Source organism: Polistes dominula, unplaced genomic scaffold, assembly GCF_049000335.1.
Source record: "Polistes dominula isolate Pdom_NZ unplaced genomic scaffold, Pdom_raw_medaka contig_18, whole genome shotgun sequence".
NCBI classification, from domain to species: domain Eukaryota; kingdom Metazoa; phylum Arthropoda; class Insecta; order Hymenoptera; family Vespidae; genus Polistes; species Polistes dominula.
Window position 1 is genome coordinate 1,865,533 of NW_028301164.1, and position 21,530 is coordinate 1,887,062.

A 21,530-nucleotide genomic window follows, 5' to 3' on the forward strand; every position below is an offset into this window, starting at 1 on the left:
CGAGTGTTCATTTCTTTGTCTTTTTGATTATAAAAGTATAAGAAAACAAAAAAGAATAAAGTTAAATATATATATATATATATATATATATAGAAGTTCGTATCGAGTTGAAAATGGAAGTCAAACAATTACTCGGTGTTCCATTTTAATCAACAACTACAAATATCTACGGAACTCCAAACAGAACAAACTTAACGTATTAATATCCCATAAATAAAAATCTTTCTGTTTCATCTATAAAAAGGAAAAAAAGATAAATAAGAAAATATTATAGAAAAAAAAAACAAATTAAAAAAAGAAAAGAATCTACCCATTAATTAAATTATTGTCTATCATATATAAATATATATGAAGACCGCGGATGGAAGAATTGCGCTCAGGGACGGGAACAGTGGTTGGACTTGGTATTTGCAGCAATGAACTTTCGAGTTCCTATAATTCTAACTAATAATAATAATAATTATTATAATAATTATTATTATTATTATTATAAGTAAATAAGATATTAAAACAATTAGTTAAAATCCTGGAAATAAATTTCTTTCGTATATTTTAATTTATCGACAAATCCATCATCATTTTCAACAAATTCTTTCGAATCAAACAGACAATTGGTCAATTATCGATAACAACAAATTATAAAAAAAAAACTTGTTATAACATAACAAATCTTTTGTACAAAATCAACCAATCAATTAAAAATTCTACAACGATCCCGATACCCATATGTAAATATAAAATACTACACCCAAAAACCAATATTTATGTCTTTCTATTTACACCGATGATAAAAAAATAAAAAAGAAGCTTAAAGTGCTTACATCTCTTTTTATTATTCTTTTTTTCTTTTTCTATCGAACGAGTTGGTGTCGTCGTCCTTTTCAGAAGGACGACACGAGAGAAAGAGAGAGAGAGAGAGAGAGAGAGGGAGTGAGAAGATAGGAGGAGAGCTTATATTCAATGGGTTGGATTCTGAAGGCACGGTTAACCATAATAGAGAGCTCCTCTTTTACTGCTCCTCCGATTATTCTAGGGCGACATGTGTTGTACTTTAACGTTCGTTCACTCGTTCATTCGTTCGTTCATTCGTTCATTCCTTCCTTCCTTTTCCTACCCGTTCAACAACACAACACAACGGAAGAAAGACTGAAATATACCTTGGCAACCTAGGCTTCTAGCTAACCTAACTCTGTATGCAAGTTCATATAAGTATGTGTATGTGTGTGTGTGTGTGTGTGTGTGTGTGTGTGTGTGTGTGTGTGTGTGTGTTAGAGTTGGATAGTTTTCACTTGTATGTTAGGAAAAGAACGCGTTGGCTAATGTGTGAAAAACAAAAGGTCGATGCAGGCGAGAACACACAACGTGTGTGCTGCTGTTGCTGCTTTACACAACCCCACGTTGCAACGTCAACGATGCATGCGAACCAATGGCTCGTATTCAAGTTATCCCGAGTTTTCTCTTATTACTTCTACTACTACTGTTACTACTATTACTACTACTACTACTACTACTACTAGGTTTATTATAAATATTGTATTATGTTTTTACTAACACTAATATTAATATTATATGTGTCATCACTAATATGGATGATGTATTCTTAGTCCAGATTTTCTTTTACCTTTTCTTCTTATTGATGAATGTGTACCCTTTTTTATTAATTTTTTTTTTTTTTAAGTAAGAAATATTATTCTATCTATGAGATTGGATACTCTGATATGCAATTACTTCCCATTAAGATTTTTTAATATTAATTAATAATACAATTTTATTGTTTCCTACGTATTGATTTTCATTAATTAATCTTCATTACGAAACATTATACCCGATTGGTTTTTACAAATTTCCAAGTAATTTACATTGAATTATTTTTATTTAAAACTCATTTTTTTTTTTTTTAAATACTATTTATCAAAACAAAACAAAAGAAAATATGATAATATTGAATTATTAATGAGTATCATTTTTCTTTATCCTATTCCCAATGTAAAGAAAAATAGTAGATACAAATATGGAAATACATATATGTAAAAAATAGAAGTATACATATGTATTTTACATTTATACGTGTGCATATGTGTATATCTCTTCTTTTCTAGTGAAAAATCTCAAGAGAAATTCTTATTCTATTCTGAATGCAACTGCAAATTTGACGAGTCGATATTTTTTCGATATGTATTGAAAAAGCTATATATATATATATGTATGTATATGTGTGTACATACACATAGATTTCTTTTTGTGATAACATTCTCGAACAATGCTTGACGTGTGTTACTATGATCGATGTGTTCACGACGATCTACCTCTATCTGTCGTCATATTATTTTCATTCATATCTGTTTGCACTCAATTTTTATTTGTTTCACTATTATCAATTCTCATAGATTTCATTTGCTCTAGATGAATAATTTAAATAAACCAAAATATTATTTATTCATTTTCTTTCATTCTATATATTACAAAATTGAAATTAATTTTGTTAATTTTAACAAAATAAATTTTCTTACTATCATTTGCATACAACTCGTTTGCGTGTGTGTTTTATGCGAAATATAAAAAATAAAATAAAACAAAAATTTTACATTTTGTCGCAGATAAAAAATATTTATCTGACCGTAGTAAAAAGATGGGGGTGGGAAGAAAGAAGGGGAAAAGAGGGATGGGATAAAACGAAAAAAAATCCCACAAAAATTGAAACGATCATTGGTTATCAAACAATAGCGGAAATATTCATCGAACTCAATTCCGAAGCACCAACCTCAAATATTTTCCATGAACTTTTTTATTTCAAAATTTAATACGTACGAAGGCTAAGGACGGACAAAATGGACGGATGAATGGACGAATCGTTGGATCGATGAAATCGTGCTCTCATTCGTAAATAAATTTTCAACGTGTGGTTTTATATCAAATAAGCAAACATACGTTCGTTACAAATAGCTCAAAAGTTTTCAATCGTGTTTGGTACAAATATATTCGTCGATAGATATATACTATTGTATCCCAATTCATAATATTTTATCTATCGGGTAAGATAGATGGAAGAATAGGAAGAAAAATAAATAAAAAAAAAAAAAGAAAAAACTAACAAATATCAACGAGTAAGAAAAAGAAAGAAGAATGACAAGTGTAATGCAACGTCAATAGAAATAATCTATCCACCGAAAGAGTATCGAATTCGAGACATTTATTATTAAAAAGAACAAAGAAAAAATAAATGCAAAATAAAATAAAATAAAATAACTTAAAAATACAAAAATAAAATAAAATAACAATAAAATCGTTAGGACAATATGCGAAAAAAAGAATAAATAGAGAATGAACCGATTTACAAAGTGCGGTTGAATGAATTGAAAAAATCCATACGGTTTTAGTTTCGATAATCTACGACTGACGAGCCACATTCTATTTTTTGTTCTTTCTTTTTACATTCGTTATTTTTTTCTCGTATGATTTTTAAACCAGCATGTACACGTTGAAAATACGAGACGTACAACATCGAAATTTCTGTGTCGTGAAATTGACGGCAAAGTGTGTGTCTTTCTCTCTCTCTCTCTCTCTCTCTTTTCAAGCTTGGAAATACACAAAGAGGATCCGTACGATATCATGGTGATTTTAATAACGAGCCACGAAATATCCATGAAAAACAGTTTTGCTTAAATCTATATGGGAACTACAGACAACCTAACGTTTAATGGAAAACACTAGCACGATTTCAGTCCTGATGAAAGGCAATAGCGAAGGGGACAACTAGAGAGAGAAAGAGAGAGAAAGAGTAGGTTGCGGGTAAAAGGGAGGGTGTGAGGATAGGGGTAAAGGGGGAGTGTGTTACATGCGACGAGGAAAATGAATCGCTAGCGGAATTTGATGTCCCTTCGACCTCGCTGGCACCAACTTTTAACCTCCGGGGTAATCGGGAATGCATGTCGCCTATAAGCCACTCGAGTTAGATACGTTTCCTGTTTTTTCAAAAGCTGCAAAAAGAGTAACGATAGAGACACAGATTTTAATGATTTACGCGTATCGTGCTTTTATCCTTGTCTAGATTGTATCCTTGTCTAGATTGTATCCTTGTGTAGATTGTATACTTATATAAAATGTATCACTTTATACAGGGTGATTCACCAGCTTTTGCAACCTAAACAGCTCCGAAAGTATGATAGTAGCAGAAAAATTGATAAGAAAAAAGTTGCACGAAAAATTCAGCACTACAATATGACATTAAGGTTTTTTTTTGTTAGTTTGAGATATTTTCGAGATTTATTGATCAACTTTGTTTATTTAAAATACATGTATGCATATATATATATATATATATATATATATGTGTGTGTGTGTGTGTGTGTTTGAGAGAAAAAGAAAAGTAAAAGGGAAAAAATGAAAGAATATGTACGAAGCAGAGTATCATCTCTCTCTCTCTCTCTCCGACCACCTTTTCAAACACAAATACTCAGAAACGTAGAAAGAGAGAGAAAGTAAATAAGTATCATTCGTTCGTTTTTTTTTTTTTTATTCGTTGACCCTACACCAGGTTCACGTTTTAAAACTTTTATCGAGAGGAACCTTTTCTACCATCATCATCCTTTTTGTTTTACATTCCATTCGTGTAAAAAAAAGCTTGTGTGTCCTCGTGATGATGAAAAACTCAAAAGAATCTTCTCTACATTTTCGTTCTACACGATGATTTTAAAGTGAGAGAGAACCGAAAAGAAAAAAAAAAAATAAAGGATACACGACGAAATGTTGAACGATGTGCTTCTTTTCTTTTTTTTCTTTTTTTCGTTTTATTTATTTATTTGCATCTTTCTACCCTTTTGCTCTTCTTTTTATTTATACAACATACGTGATGTATTCTTCAAGAGGTGGGGGACTTGAGAAAAGAGAACAAAAAAAAATCTTTTTCAAAGGATACTTTTTACCTTTTCCCTTGATGATTATGCGAAAAATAAAAAGACCAAAAAAAAAAAAAACGAAAAAAGGATATCGTTGAAATTTATTACGTATTCCATATTTTATCTTTTTTTTTTTTACATATGTGTGTATATTTTATGTATGTTTTTTTTTTTAATGTACATATACTTACTTAAATACATTTTGTTTTTAATAAATTTGTAATATTCCATTTCGTTTCTTATTCTTTTCGAATAAATAATAATATCTTGAAAATGAGTACGGTAAAAGAAAAGATATTACGAATTAATCGGTGTATTATTTAACCAGTTTCAAAGAAAATGAATGAATGAATAAATAAGATAGAGAGAAAAAGAAAGAAAGAAAGAAAGAAAAAAAAAGGAACAAGAAACGTTATTAACAACGTGACTTTCTTCGATGTAATATTAATTGTAAGAAGTAACTAACGATTCAGCAGGAAAGAATTCATTTCCCTTTCTTATACCCCATTGTTCTTTCATCGCAATGTCCAATTAACGCAATTTTTCCGCTTTCTTCTACGGATTTTTATACACGTTACGATTCCCACGTCGACGATTTATCGACAATAAAATGAAAGAGAAAGAAAAAGAAAAAAAAAACGAGTCATAAAAATACAATTCAAAAATAAGAAGAAAAGAAAAAACAGAAAGAAGAAGAAGAAGAAAGTCATTTTCAACAAGTCTTCTATCTCATTTTATCTTAGACTAAATCCCATAGATGTTTATATGTTTGTCTCTTTCTCACTTTTTAGTACCGTTGCCGTTACCATGGATTTTTGTTCGCTTTTTTTTTTTTTAAATCACCCCCATTCTAAAGAAGTTTTTACTTCAAAAAAGAAAAAGAAAAAAAAATGAAATAGGAGATGGAAAAAAGATAGAAAAGGTAGAGATAGATAGATAAAACGCAAACGTCTCTTCTAATAAAGCTCGTAGTTGAGGATAGATACTCTCTCGTATGAATTCAACTCTTTCTAAAGCAGCTCGTGCGAGTTCATGCGACGATAGACTCATCCTACCCTAGTTCGACCATTTTTAACCACCACTACAACCACCACAACCACCACTACTACCACTACTACTACCACCACTATTCTCTTCGTTCCCAGAAAACCTTTTTCTACTTTCCTCTTTTTTTTCCTTTCCCTCTCATTTTCTCGAGCTACCTCTTCTTCTTCTTCTGCTTCACCCTAAACCCTCCTTCCATTCACCCTCCCCACCAAACAACATTTTCTTCCTCTTTCTTTCTTGTTTTCTTTCTCGTTCTTTTTCCGCGAGGGAAACCATACTGCATTCCATTGAAACAAAAAAAAGAAAGAAAAGCAGAGCTTTTTTTTTCGTTACTACCCTTGCCAAATAAACATGCTAGTTCGCGTACGATTTACCCGAGTATTTCGTAGAACTTCAACCAGACGGAGAAAATCCTCGAGAAAAACTCATGTGTGTTACGTTTTCATAGTATATTCGTTCTCTCTAACTTCGATGAAAGAAAAATAAACAAATCAAAAAAAAAATAATAATAATAATAATAAAAAAAAAAGAAGGAAAGAGAGAGGAATAAAAATAAAAAAGTAAGTCGTCGATATCAGTGGAACACAAAAATAAAAAATGAGAGGAATAATGAGAAAAAGAAAGAAAGAGAAAAATATATATATATATAGAAGTGGGATTAAAATTGTTAGCGCAAGGACTATGCATGAAAGCGCAGGATTGTTTTCGATCGACGAGAGTAAAATCGAATTCTAGGATTAATAAAAAAATTCAATTATCGGGAAAGCTGAAGGAAACATGGAGGAAGGGGTTGCGTCATGGTGGTACGTAACTACTGGTCCAGCTAGTGGTAAAAGGTCGAAGATTAATCCACCGCGTCTGATGAATTTTGAGAGTTGGATTAAAGAACTGTCTCGTGTCTGTTCTATCTAATCGGACTTTTCAAATCGTATAATAAAAAATCGAAACTATTGAAAGAGAAATATATATATATATATAATAAAAACGAAGGAAATGTCATTTAAGGTTTTTATCATCAATTTTTTTTTCAATCACTTTTATTTAAAGGACAAAATTTATTTCAATTCTTTTTACAATTGTCTCATATCCGTTGCGTTATAAAGAATTTTTAAAATTGTGTATGAACAATAAAATTAAATAAATAAGAATAATAAATGTATTCTAATTTTTATAAGATTTAAATTAAATGATTTTTTTTATTATTGAAATAAATTAACAAATTTTTATCACACCCTATATATATTAAGCTTAATAAAAATAAAAATCAATCAACCACCGAACTTTCTACACGATTGGTCAAAGTAACGATTCCTCATTCGACATTATTGAATGACCAGATTGCTTTTTGACTTATCTATTTTTAACGAGAGAATCCTCTCTCTCTCTCTCTCTTTCTTTTCTTCTCTTTCTTCTTCTTCTGCTTCATTTTCTTTTTCTTTTACCGATAGCACAATAAACGTCTCTCTGGCTTCTATTCATGGCTTACGCCTATCTTTCTTTCGCAATTAACAATGTCCCAGCAGATATACGTACGCGCTTGAATTTACGGTTGTGGTCGACGGCAAAAAAAAAAAAAAAAGAAAAGGAAGAAAAAATGTAAAAAAAAAAAAAAGAAAAAGAACAAGAAAAAGCGTTGTGGGATTCAGGGAGATTTTAATGAAGTTTCCCGACTTGCACATGCATCCGACCGGGACCAACTCATGCGTGCATTCACGATAGAGTCACCCTCCTGTTTCTCTCCTTCTTTTCACTTTCTCTCTCTCTCTCTCCTTCCCTTCTTCTCTCATTCTATCCTTTTCTACCTAACCCTTTATCCCCCATCATGTCCCCAAACTCTCTTGACGGTATGCTTCAGCCACTGATCCAAACAGTTACTCTATCCTTTCTCAACCCCTTTTAAACTCACCCTTTCGTCTCTGGTGTCACCTGATAACAACGCCACTCTTTACCTCTCCCTCTCTCTCTCTCTCTCTCTCTTTTAGTCTATTACTCTCTTACTCTTGTGTTCTCTCCGAATCCCTGGAAATAAAAATCTAAAGCAACTCTCCTTTGTTTTCTACCACCGACGAATCTTCCTACCCCTTTCCTATCTATTTTTACTCAATTCACCTTCCTCATCCCCATATCCACTTCCCCAACATTTCTTTTTTTTTCTCTTTTTCTTTTTCTCTCATTCCAAACTCCTCGTAGTCTGAACGTAATCTCGGCGACCGTGCTAAAGGATTTAAAAAAATAATTATTCCCAACTCTGGGTTGCTAGATATATTTTTCTATGTATGTATATGTATATATGTATATATGTATACTGGAGTTACTTTGTGAAATCCATTAATTTGGTAAATGATTAGTTAAATTCTGAAATATAAATATACTCTTAGATTTATTTTTTTTTTTTTTGAAATATTATAAAGACGACAGAATTATATATATATATATATATATATATATATATATATATATATATATATATATATATATTTTTTATTTTTTTTTAAACCTTCTGCACAAATGTTTAATCATACAATTTTATCTTTCCACCTTTTATCTTCAATATTAGCAATTCTTACGAGGATCAATCAATACTGGTATATTTGATCATTTATCAAAACCATCTTACACCATAACACCATAAAGAAATAATATTTTTCTTACTTTCTTTATTTCTTCACGTTTTTTCTTGCTTGTTTCTTTCAACAAAGAAAAGAGAAGCATAATAAAAACCCCATCGAAAACCCAAACCATCTTACGCCTCAGTCACACTTTATTTCTGTTTATCTGTGTTTTTATCAATACCATAAGATCGATACGTACCTTCGAGGTTAGCTGATAACGAGACCACCCAAGGCGTCGTCGTCGTCGTCATCATTGTCGACGATTTAATTGGACGAGTTGTCGAAAACACGAGTCCCTTTATCGATCGTCAACGGATACGAACGCGGTATATAATTATGAAATATTTTCGATTAACAAAAACTATAAAGATGATTAATTACACGTTATATACAAATACATGAAGTGTTTCATTCCCATACACTTAAACATACACGTTGGGGTTCGTTAATTTATGTAACAAATAACTGAGCAAAATAAATTATCCCGTACACACAAATCGATCCTTCTACGAGAAAATAATTATTAATTTAATTATAAACAACTCAAAAATAAATAAAAGTAAAAGAAATACTTCGAGGAAAGAGAAAAAAATACTTAATTAAATCACGTAACTACACGAACGACGATGATACTACGTAAACGTTAATAATAAATTCCCGAACCAATAGAATACGTGTATCATGGAATGTGTGTGTATAAATAAAAGCAAGAAAATAGTTATATGTAAAATAGGACATTAGTTTATTTTTTCTTTTTTTTTTTATAAAATAAGTTAGTTCAATTTTAATGAAATAAAATGAAAAGAAAAAATTTCGAATGACTTAACGTTCCAATTTAACTCATCGATTTCCGTTTTTTTCTCAGTTAACTCGACCTATCCCTCTTGATCTTCTCTATAATACTTTTTTTTTCCCTCTTCCAGCCCTTTTTTCTTTCTACAACCATCTACTTCTTACACTTTTTCCTTCCTTTCTCGTCTCGTTTGTCGGTCAAGATTTTTCAACTTTCTCATTCAGTGAAGTCGAACACCCCCTGTAGGCATTTGTGATGCTGATGGTGAGTGACAATGACAACGACAACGAAAACTATGACAACTACTACTACGATTTACCAAGACGATGAATCTTCAAATACTTTTTTTTCCTTAGATTTATCAAGAAAACCGTAAGAGAGCCTATAACCTTACCCTATCTTATTCAACCCCACCACCTTCACCCTTATCCCTTTTCCCTTCCCCTATCTCCCGAAGCAGCCGCTTTTTACGCGAGCTACCACGAAAGAAAAAGTAAGAGAGGGAGATAGACGGATAGTAAAAGAAAAAGAGTGAGATAGAAAGAGAAGGGGGTGATGGTGGGGACGGATTGAAGGGATGGGAGATCGAGCATACCTGGTACTCATCTCGCGAAGAGGTAAAATGGTAAGCGCGGCTGACCTCGATATTTCTTTTTTTCCGCCATTCTGAAGAAAACTAAAAAAGGCGTTATGAATTACGAGGAAAAAGAGAGAGAGAGAGAGAGAGAGAGAGAAATAGAAAAAAAGACGTGAATGTATATGAACGAAAAAGAAAATGTAGAAAAGGATAGAATGATAGAAAGCACTACCAGTTTTCGTGCACTCACAGTTTTTGAAGTGAGAGAGAAACAGAGAAACCAAAGTTCTACTTCGTCGAGATTTGTGTCTTTTGCGAAAAGACGACGCTAACGAAGAAGAAGAAGAAGAAGAAAAAAAATAGAAAAACAAAAAAAGAAAGTAAGCAAAAGAAACGGAGTAGAAGTAATGAATACTACCCTTCTTCATTCTCATCCCCCTTTTTTTTCTGCAATATCGTATCTATGTTTAAAAGAAACAAAAAGATAGAAGGGTTGAAAGATAAACATAACTTACACGTTCTAACTAAACTGTGTAAGATTACTAATCTGATTAGTATAATCGTTATAATTAGAATGATAGATTATAATTATTTAAAATTTTTAATAAAAATTACTGTGAAATTAATGTATAAGCTAAATAAATTAATCAGTTGATTGAATATTTAGATTTTATTTTTGTTTATATATATATATAATGATGCATTTTTTAATCTGTAGAAAAATACAAGTTGTTAAACTAATATATAATCGAGATAATATTAATTAATAATAATTAAAATAGCAAAAAAAGAAGAAAAATATGAATAAAATTATGAAACAAAGCATATAAATACTCATGCGAATATTTCATATATATAATATTTTATAAAAATGATGATGGGCATATTTAAATTTATAAAAATACGTGAACGCACACACACACACACACAAACACGTGTACGTACTACCACACGTATAAATTTTTGAATTTCTTACGTAGATGTATTGAATAGGGAAAAAAAGATTGAATACTCGTTGGAATGAAAAGAAATACTGCAGTGGCAAAACATTGAAGCGTGAAAAAAAAGGAGGGAAAGGGGTTGGAAAAGAAAAAAAAGATGATACCGTCCGTTATCCACGTTTTCACCTGTTAAATTTTCTTTAATTTCACGTAGTAGAGATACGTCAGAGTTTGCAAATTTAAACTGGGTCAACCCCCACCCCCTCTCCTCGCCCTCCCCTATGTTTAATAAAATGTTACAAAGAAGAAAAACGAACGTAAGATTGTGTGGTATCTCGTTTTTATCTTCTAACTTTTTTGTACAAATACATATATATTTATAAATGTTTAACAAAGAACGAACGCGACAGAAACTATAAATAAGGAAAAAATAAATAAAAAGAGAAAGAGATAGAGATAGAGAAAGAGAATAAAAAATTTACTTGTCATTAATTATACCGATGAATCCGCAAAAGTGGTTCGTTGATACGTTGAAAAGGAAAGAAGGAATGAATAAGCTTTGAGATGAGAAAGAGAATCGAAAATAGAAAAAAAAGAGAGAAAGGGAGAGAGAGAGAGAGAGAGAGAGAGTACCACATAATTGAAGAAAAACGAACCGAACACTCTTCCACGGACAGTGATTAATTTTTCTAGTAAACTATTAATTAACGTCAAGAAAAGTCGTAGATGAAGAAAAGAAAAATAGAAAGGAAAACGTTACTCTACCAACGTTAATATTAAAATACTAGAAAAAAAAAAGAAAGACAAACAGAAAAACTAGAACATTATTTCCCGTTCGTACAATTCATTGTTAAAAAGTTTCTACATTTTTTGTTGTTGTCGTTTTGATAATTTGTTTGTTTTTTTCTTTTTTGTATTTGTTTTTTTTTTTTTTTTAGAACAAAGATAGTGTAAAATGGTAATGAAATAATACTTTTTAATATGCTACATTTTCTCTTTTTCTCAATATTTTTCATCTCTTTCTTTCTCATTCTATTTTACTGTTGTTCTCTTTATCTCACCATCTATCTGTCCTTGTCTCGAAAAGTAAATAAGCGATAGTACGATCCTACTACTACTACTACTACTGCTACTACTACTACTACTACTACTACTACCACCACCACCATAAAACGCGAATGACTTCGCGTTCAAAAAAGGACGTAAATCACAACAGGCAGCGAGCAAAATTCAACGTGGATTTACGAGTCGCTAGACCATTTATTTTTCATATTACGCGAAAATCGTGAAATCCTATCGCCTCGACGTAACGAGTTATACGATGCCCCTACCTCCCCCCTCCCCCTTCCCCACCCCTCCCCACTCTCTTCGTTCTCTTTTTATTCTATTTTTTCTTTTGTTTTTGTTTGTTTCATTCTGTATCGACAGATCCTACCGATCGCGCACGACTCTTCTCTCTGTGACATTATAAATATTAAACAAATATATTTGATACAATTACATTTTCAATTTTGTAACGTTTAAATTCATTTTTATTTTTTATTAATTATACGAGAAGAAAAAAGAAATGATGAGCAATCGGATACTATTAGGCATTGTATATTTTTATCTACGTATGTAAAACAAAACATATTATCTGTATTTAACATTAACTTTAATATTAATAATAAGAAAAATAATATTATAAATTGAAACATGTTGCACAAGATAAATATGTGGAATTATTATTATTTTTTTTTTCTCTTAAGAAGATAAAAAGATATTTAATTACGCTAAATATTAATACGTCGTTCTATCAATTTTTTTAAATATGTTTTAATAATATAATATAATTATCGAGTTTCCTAGATAAAATATCCTAATTATATTTTTTTTTCCAATTATACAAAAAGCATTTTGCATGTGATTCCTGAAAATTCAAAATATAAACGTTCGAAGGAAAAATAAAATTCTTTTCATAAATTTAATATACATTTTTTCTATTATTTGAAGAAAATAAAACAAACACATACGTAAATAATAAAAATGAAAAAATCATCGATAAAATATGAAAGATAGTTGTAAGATTTATCGAATATGTGAAATTTTCTAAAGTATAAAGTAAAACCCTTGGGAGGGCCATCTTGTCTAACGTCACATTTTATCCAACAAGAGTTTCTTCATCCCGACCTTTATCGGGTTTGCAGTTGGGAAGATGTTTAAGAAAAAAGAATGAGAAGAAAAATACAAATAAAAATAAATGCAGACACTTATATATAATATATACCACAAGGAAAAAAGGTTTCCTCTCCCAGTTCATGTGTATCTCATACTGCATTACAACTACGGTTGAAGGTCAGACAAGTAGCAAACCGCAAAGAAGTCGTAGAAAGGTCTGTTAAAAGCAGGTTTCACCAAGAAATACGATATTATCGAGTATCTCCAAACGAATTAGGGTCTTAAAACGAAGTAGTGTAAAATAATACACAAGATCCCCATATATATATATATATATATATATATATATATACATAGATACATATTATATACACGTGTAAATACGAGCTTATAATAATATACTATATATTACTTAACTTAAAATCCCATCTAAACATAAGAAATTATGTTCATAGGTTCCCCTAAAAATCGATAGACACCAAACTTAAATATAATAAATGACTTACTCTCAAAATCCTTATGTGTAAAATGTGTTTTTGTATTGGAAGGTTGCATTAAAGTTGCATCAGTATTTAATCCAAGATTATTCTACTATCGGTAAAACAATCTTTGAAATATCCCATAGATTTGATATTTTAGTAAAATATCTTTTAAAAAACACTTCACACACTTCACACACATGTAAACACACGCGTAGATGCACACGATCAATGATATTAAACTATTAATACCGTAATTATCATAAAAATGCGTAAAAATATTCAAAATCAAATGATAGAATCTCATTTACATCAATCCTTGACGAAAGCATGTCTACGACTAACATCTCGGATTGAGTTTGACCTATTCAAAGACTTTGACCTAGACTTCAGTGCCTACTTTTATTTACGTCTTATTTATGAGTTTCGATATCATGTGATTTTCACGTGATGTTAAATATTACGATAAGTAAACAAGTTAGAACGTATATTCTTACTCATTCTCTTTATCTTCTCTCTTTCTCTCTTATCTTTCTTCTGTGTTCAACTCATTCTGTTTCTTTTTCTTTCTCTTATTCTTATACTCACTCTTATTTCACTTCTCATTTTCTATCTCTATCTTTCTGTTTCTATTTTGCTCTGTATTCTATTTTTCAATTTTTCTTCTTCTTCTTCTTATTCTTTCACTCTTACATCAGGTTTTCTCTTACTCACTGTCACGTTTTCTCTCTCTCTCTCTCTCTCTCTCTTTCTTTCTTTCTGTTATTTTTTATTTCTCTATTTTAACAGGTTATTTCTTATTTTTCAGTATAATGGAACTCGTGACACAATGTGATTGTAAAAAGTAACAAATAATTGAGAAAACACGAAATAGAAAATGAAGTAGAATACAAATTAAAAAAAAAAAGAAACGAATAGAATGGAAAATAGAATGTTTAATTATTAAAAAAACAAAAAAATGTATAAAAATCAAGGAGAATGATTAAGAAAAGATTTCTGATTTATTCGAAATCCACACGGTTATGTAGATCTTTCTCTTTATTTTTTGACCTCTCTAATTCTTCTTCATAATTTTTTTCTTCTTCTACTCGTCATCTTTAACATTTCGTAACGTCGAATTTTAATTACGTTAAGCGAAACGCTATTTCATAAAAGGAGGAGCTTCAAAAGCTGTGACTGGCAGTTTAAGGGCTTTTCACGTCCTTCTACTTGTCATCGCCGTCGAAAAAGTCTGGCAACTTCGTTAGAACTTTCCTTATCGTCTATTTTCTTTTTTTCTTTCTCTCTCTCTCTCTCTCTCTCTCTCTCTCTCTCTCTCTCTTTCTCTGTCTAATGTAACAGCCAAAAGAATTTTCAAAGGTTCGACAAAGGAAACCACGAAATTACGAAAACTATTAATTCAAAAGTTAAACTATTTAAACATTAATCTTGTGTTTAAAAAAAGAATTTAAAAAAATCTAAAAAGAAAGAATAAAAATAGCAGAGACTACAATTGCAATCGAATCTAAAAGATTCTTTTCTTTTTTCTTTTTCTTCTTTTTTTTTTTTTTATCAAGTTTGTAGGTAATTTTTGAAATTCCCAATCGTAGTTACTGAAATATGTGTACGTTTGTCTATTTTAAATTTATTCGATGTCAAAACTTTTCTCAAATATTTCTGATTGAATGAATTACAAAGTATATACATATATACATATATATTATATAGAGAGAGAGAAAGAGAGAAATATACAGATCGATAGAAAGAAATAGAAAGAGTAAGAAAAACAAATTGTAAGAGAGAGAGAGAGAGAGAGATTTATACCTTCGAAATAAAAATAGCTACTACATAGAATAATGAATCGATAAGATCGACGAAATGTCACATTTTTTCTACCCCCCCCTCCATTTCTTGTTGGATGTCAAAAGATAAATGCCCTAGGATATCCGTCATTTCTCGAATTATGAGAATTGAAGAAAAAAACTTTAGTGTAAAATTTAACGAGGAAATTGATCCTGGAATAAAATCTGTTCATTTATTTCAGTAGTACAAATCAGGAATTGACGTATGCATAGACATTTAAGTGGTATAAGTCAAGAACTCACGTAGTCAGACATTTATTAGTACAAGTTAATTTTACTACATGGTCACAGATGTTCAAGTAATGAAAGTCACATGTTTATATATGTAATCAGATATCTTATAAGTTATTAATTACATACATATATACATGTAATTAATTAAACAACAAATGAGACACACAATACAAACTGTCCTAATATAAATCTTTTCATGTGAACAATTTTTCTAAATAAAAAATAGAAACGAATAAAATAAGGTAATTAACTCTAAGGTATCGATCACCTGTAAATTAACTTTGTATAACTCGATCAATATGATTAAACTGTATAAATATAAATTAACAAAAATGTAACACGAACTAGAAGTTTGTTTCGTTGCTTTTACAAAACTCAATTAATCTTTGCAAAGAGGTGAATCGAAGAAAAAAATTAAAATAAAATAAAAATAAAATAAAACGAAGAAAGTGAAAAGAAAAAAGAAAAGAAGGTTAATGAGTAAGAAGAAAAATAAGCGAGGGAATAAACGGAAAGGAAGATAAAATTTCTAGATGAAAAACTAGCTCAACCGAAAGCGACAAAGCTTTTCCCTCTCTCTCTCTCTCTCTCTCTCTCTCTCTCTCTCTCATTTTCTATCTCATTTTCTCTACCTTTATCATACTTTAACAGTTACTATATTTCCATGAGTATTCACCCTTTTGTATCGAGGAACAGGTTGGGCACCCGATAATGCACGCAAGACGCGCACCGAGGACTATTACGTAAAAAAAAAAAAGAAAATGGGGGTAGGAGGGGTAGAAAAAAAGTATCCCAGTTGAAAAATGTTCCGCGAAACGATCCCTCAGCGAGAGTCAACAATAGGTATTTACTTTAACGGTGGGTTACCGCTGGCGTACACATCGAGTGCCTGCCAGGCACCACTCCTGATGCTTTTTTTTTGTCCTTCTACGTTTTTTCCTACCCACTTTCTCTCTCTCTCTCTCTCTCTCTCTCTCTCTCTCCCTCTCGTTTTTCACCTTGGTTAGTATGTATATATGTGTATGTATGTATGTGTGTGTGCCCCGGTGTTTTTGTTTTTTTTTGTAACTTCGCCCAACGGCCCATCAATCATTCGATAATGGCGGCCTTTCTGTTTTTATTCCTACCTATAGGATATATACATTTATATATTTGTGTGTGTGTGTGTGGGCGTGTGTATACTTTCATCTCTCGAGCTACAGTTCGCTGTTTCTATCTCTCTCAATTTCATCATGACCAGAAAATTCACCCTCTTCTTCATCACAATCATCCCCTCTCTCTCTCTCTCCCTCTTTCTCTTTTCCTTCTTTTTTTTTGTTTCTTCTTTCATAGCTAAATCATCGTACCTGTCTTAGTCTCTAATACTTTTCCTTTATCGTATATTTTTTCTAAACGTTCGATGAGAATTGAATACATTCAAAATGAAAAACAAAATATCATTCTCTATTAGTTGGTCTTAATCTGTTTTCTCGGTCAACCAAGTAAATACAAAAACAAGATAAAAACAGATATAAAGGGTGGAAAAAGAAAGAGAGAGAGAAAGGGGAAAATAAAATAAATAATAAAGAGAAGAGAAACGAGAATTTTCGTCTTTAGAGAACCGATATCAAAAACTGGACGTTCGATGAAACGTTGAATAATGCAACGAGCTTAAAAAAGGGCGACTGTGTCTAATGATCCATCAACTCTACTACTACCAACGTCGATCAATGTCGGTTGGGGTAGGTTTTCTTTCTTTTTTTATTCTTTTTTGTTTCTCTTGTTTCTTTTTCTTCCCTCTTTTTTTTTATATTTTTTTACACTCGATTAGAGTCAGACGTTTCCATATAATATAGATTGTTCCAGATAATAGGATATTCAAAAATTTGTAATAATCGACGTTTTCTAATTGAATAATTTTGTTCTTTTTTGAATATATTATAAGAGATAGTATTTATTTTGATAAAAAGTGAAAATGTTGTTCATAGATTAGCAAAATAATAATTCGTATAACATTCGATATCTCACTCCGTAAATATTAGAACAATAATAATATTTAAATATATGTGAAAAGTTGAAAGTGAAAATGTTGTTTACACACAAATTAGAAAAATAATTATTTGTATAATATTAGAACAATAATAATAATAATTTAAATATTTGTGAGATAGGAAAGTAAAAAAGAAAAAACAGGAGAATGGAAAATTTGACAAATAATATTATTGAAAATATTCTTCACAGATTAGAAAAATAATAATTCGTATAAAATTCGATATCTCACTCTGTAAATAATAGAACAATAATAATATTTAAATCTGTGTGAGATTGGAAAGCAAAAAAGTAAAAAAAGTGGGGAATGAAAAATTTGACAAATAATATTATCATTTATTCGAGAGAGAGAAAAATCCAGTAATAATGTGACGAAATTGGGACTACCTTCGAGATACGTAAATGCGAGTGAGATATGATATAGGAATAAAAAAAAAAAAAGGATTCAACGAAGTCTCTGTAATTTAAAATGAAACGCGTAATAAAAGCGACAAAAAAATGAGAAAAAGAATGAAAAAGAGAGAGAGAGACAGATGATATAGAGATTGTGAGAGAGGGTCAAAGAAAGAGAGAAAGAGAGAGAGAGAAAAAAAGAGACAAACGAGTATAGTTGTGAAGTCAGAAACGACGCGACGACGGTGCTTCCATAATTTGCATTTCATTTCTCAAGCTCGGAGGACAGAAATTTTTTAATTAAAACGCATGCGCGTTACGATATAATATCATATACGATCTAAGCTAAAAATATATATAATATATTATATATATATATATATATTTTTCGATATATGCAAAAACATAAGACACTCTAATAAATATTAATAATAAAAATCCATAGAAGATGAATTAGAATTAAACGAAAGGAAAAATAATAAAAAAAGAATGGAAAGGATAATTAGATTAATATTATAAAAATTATTTTTTTATCTCAACTAATCTGTAAATTCTATAAAATATTCAATGCTTTAATGAATTGTGATATGAAAGAAATTTTATAAATATCATACGGTCATGAGTATACTTTGTTTTATTTCACAGCACACATTTTTGTTTCACGCGAAGATTTTGCAAAATTTTTCAAAGTTGGAAAAAAAAACAAATAAAAAAATAATTGATTGGGTAAAAGCTATAATAGAATAATAAATCCAATATAACAGAATAAAGCTTCTTTCGTTGGAAATAGTTTTATTCCGGTTGGTAAGCATTAACGTTTGAAAACGTTAAACAATTATTCTTTGAAAACATTCCGATATGTTCTTCTTATTGCTACGAGAATTTCAACATACGTGTTTCTAATAATAATAATATTAATTTTAGTGAATGACCGAATGGAACAATTGTAATAACATTCTGTGAACACATTGATATGTCGGAAACCACAATACTCTATCTTTCTCTCTCTCTCTCTCTCTCTCTCTCTCTCTCTCTCTCTTTCTCTCTATCTATACAGGGATACAGAAAGAGAAACTTTCTGAGTTTGACAGTCGACCCATGAAACCTATGGAATGCGAGAGACATTATGGACTTTAGCACTTAGAGCACCGTCGAGATTTCAACAAATCCCCAACGGTGAATGCATCGAAACTTCTAATCCATTATATTTGGCAGTATTATATACGAATATGCCTTCTCCTTCAAAATATATCCTATCTTGTGTTCATACAAATTTAACTACAGAATATATATATATATTCTTGTTAACATGTTCAATATGTTCCTATAACCCATGTCAACCATAGTTTACCTTTACATTTGAAGATATCTAAGGATACATTCGTCTAAATATTATTCTAACAGATATTCACTATTATTATTTTATTATTATTATTTATTATTATTTCCAATAATTATTATTTATATTATTAAGTAATAAATAAATCTTTATTTTTTAATAATTTAAAGATGTTAAAATCATGTTAAAATTATATTTTAAATAAATATCTAATTACATGTTAAAGTATATGACTAGTATTACCTTAATGTCTGACTACACATGGATGTGTACTACTTGTATTACTTTAATATTTTACCAGCTGTATACATGCACGGCTTGTACTACTTAAATGTCTCTCTTTATATATAAAAATACCTTGTTTTTACTACTTTATTTAAATGTCTGAACATATATATATGAAAAATTTGAATATGAAAAAATATATTACGTTTCTTTTTTATTGAAGATAAATAAAATTCATGTTTAATTTTTAAAATAAATAAAATTTACAAAAACACATAGACAAACACACAACCAAATGCGTGAAATTAATTGAGATTATTCAATGTGTATACTTGTCTAAAACAATACCGACGTTTCCATCACGAAGCGTTAACATTATTCACACGAAATTGTAAGTCTATTTGTGAGACCAAGGTAAGTCTATTTGTTTTCTCTCTCTCTCTCTCTCTCTCTCTCTCTCTCTCTCTCTCTCTACGTAACCCAAAGTTCGCGTGCTTGTGTACGGCATAATTGTATGGGCGCGAAGATATTCCGGAAACATTGTCCGTGAGATATAACTTCGCAAGATGGAAACCCACTTCGTGTTCATGGTTTTTCTTGCAAAGAATGTGCTCCGGGCGAGAAGCAAGTAAAAAAGAAAATGAAAAGAAAAGAATGAGAAAGAAAGAATGAACAAAAGAATAGAAGACGACCAGCGAAATAAAGCGGAAAAATAACCAAGATATACTTTTTGCTTTTTTTATCATTTTTTTTCCTTTTTTTTTTTTTCTTATTTCCCTCTATCCAACATAATTTCAAACCGCAAGTCGGACGATTGCTTCGGTTAGCTGGAACGTGAAAAAAAAGAAAGAAAAATTATATTTTTAAATTCCAATGGTTTTTAAACTTTTGATTGAGATCAAACGGAAAACATACACGGCAGCAAGGAAAAAAGAAAAAAAAAAGAAAAAGGAGGAAATTAATCTTTCGATAAAATAGGATGACATGCATGGGCGTCAGACTGGCTACCTAATCGAAACTAAAAGAAGTACTTTTGCAACACGAAATACTATTACTCGTTTTATCGACAAATTCTGATACTTTTTCTCTTTCTATCTAATTCTATTTCTGTGTGTGTGTGTGTTATTTTTGTTTGTTTTTTTCTTTTTCTATTTCTATCACAGTAGTAGTTAATACGCGCAAGCGCATTTACGCTTTTCATCGGATGAAGTCACTTTCGGCCGTCGTATCTCGAAATACGACAAAATCCCGATTCGAACGCGTCGAAATCCAACGTAATCCGATATAGTCGAGCCCATCAGCGATACCATTCTATAGTACATTGATACATACGCATATCTATACGTATATATGTTATACCTATAAAAGGTGGTTCATTTAAATCCCTTCAGGTTTGATCAAATCTCTCATTTTGTACAATCGGAAGTTGTTTGCCACGACTTATGTTGAGGTTAATGACCTCGTTTATACAACAATGGGGGTGGGGGTGAGTTCAAAAGGGATGGATCCATCTCTACGTTTGAAAATATTTTATATTATAAACGAAATGTCATCGTTGAAATCAAATATTTTATTTGGATATGTATGTTTTGTTTGTTTTTTTAATACTTCCAGTCTTTTCGTATATTTTCAGATCAATGATCCGAATAGTAATTAAATATGTTCGTTCAGTGAGAATAGTTTTTTTGTTTTTTATTGATAATGATGCATAAAGAAAAAAAAAGAAAGAACTAATAATATGTCTTTTTGATTTTAGCGAATAATTTGAGGGATACTTTTTAGAGTACACTAATAATGGATATGTAAAGTGGAGCAGGATGAAGGAAATGAGAAAGAAAAGAGGATGAAAAGGATATCGGAAGTAGATACTTTCTATCCTCGTTGAACGTAAAAGAGGATTTAAATCGTACCACTCACTGGGCGTATCGATTAAATTCACGAGACTTTAGATGGATTCTGTGTGTGTGTG

General features: G+C 30.5%; 1 protein-coding gene across 8 annotated transcripts in view; it reads right to left on the bottom strand.

Moving 5' to 3' along the window:
- The window catches only part of LOC107068621 (uncharacterized), a 206,118-nt gene that overhangs the window by 70,974 nt on the left and 113,614 nt on the right, over positions 1-21,530 (bottom strand). The window contains exon 1 of one of the 8 annotated variants that reach the window (XM_015325253.2): positions 13,529-13,841. The exons of the other annotated variants lie outside the window; for them this stretch is intronic. The gene's annotated coding sequence lies outside the window, so the exon portion shown is untranslated. Of the gene's footprint in view, positions 1-13,528; positions 13,842-21,530 lie in introns of those variants that run through there. 8 annotated transcript variants of the gene reach the window in all.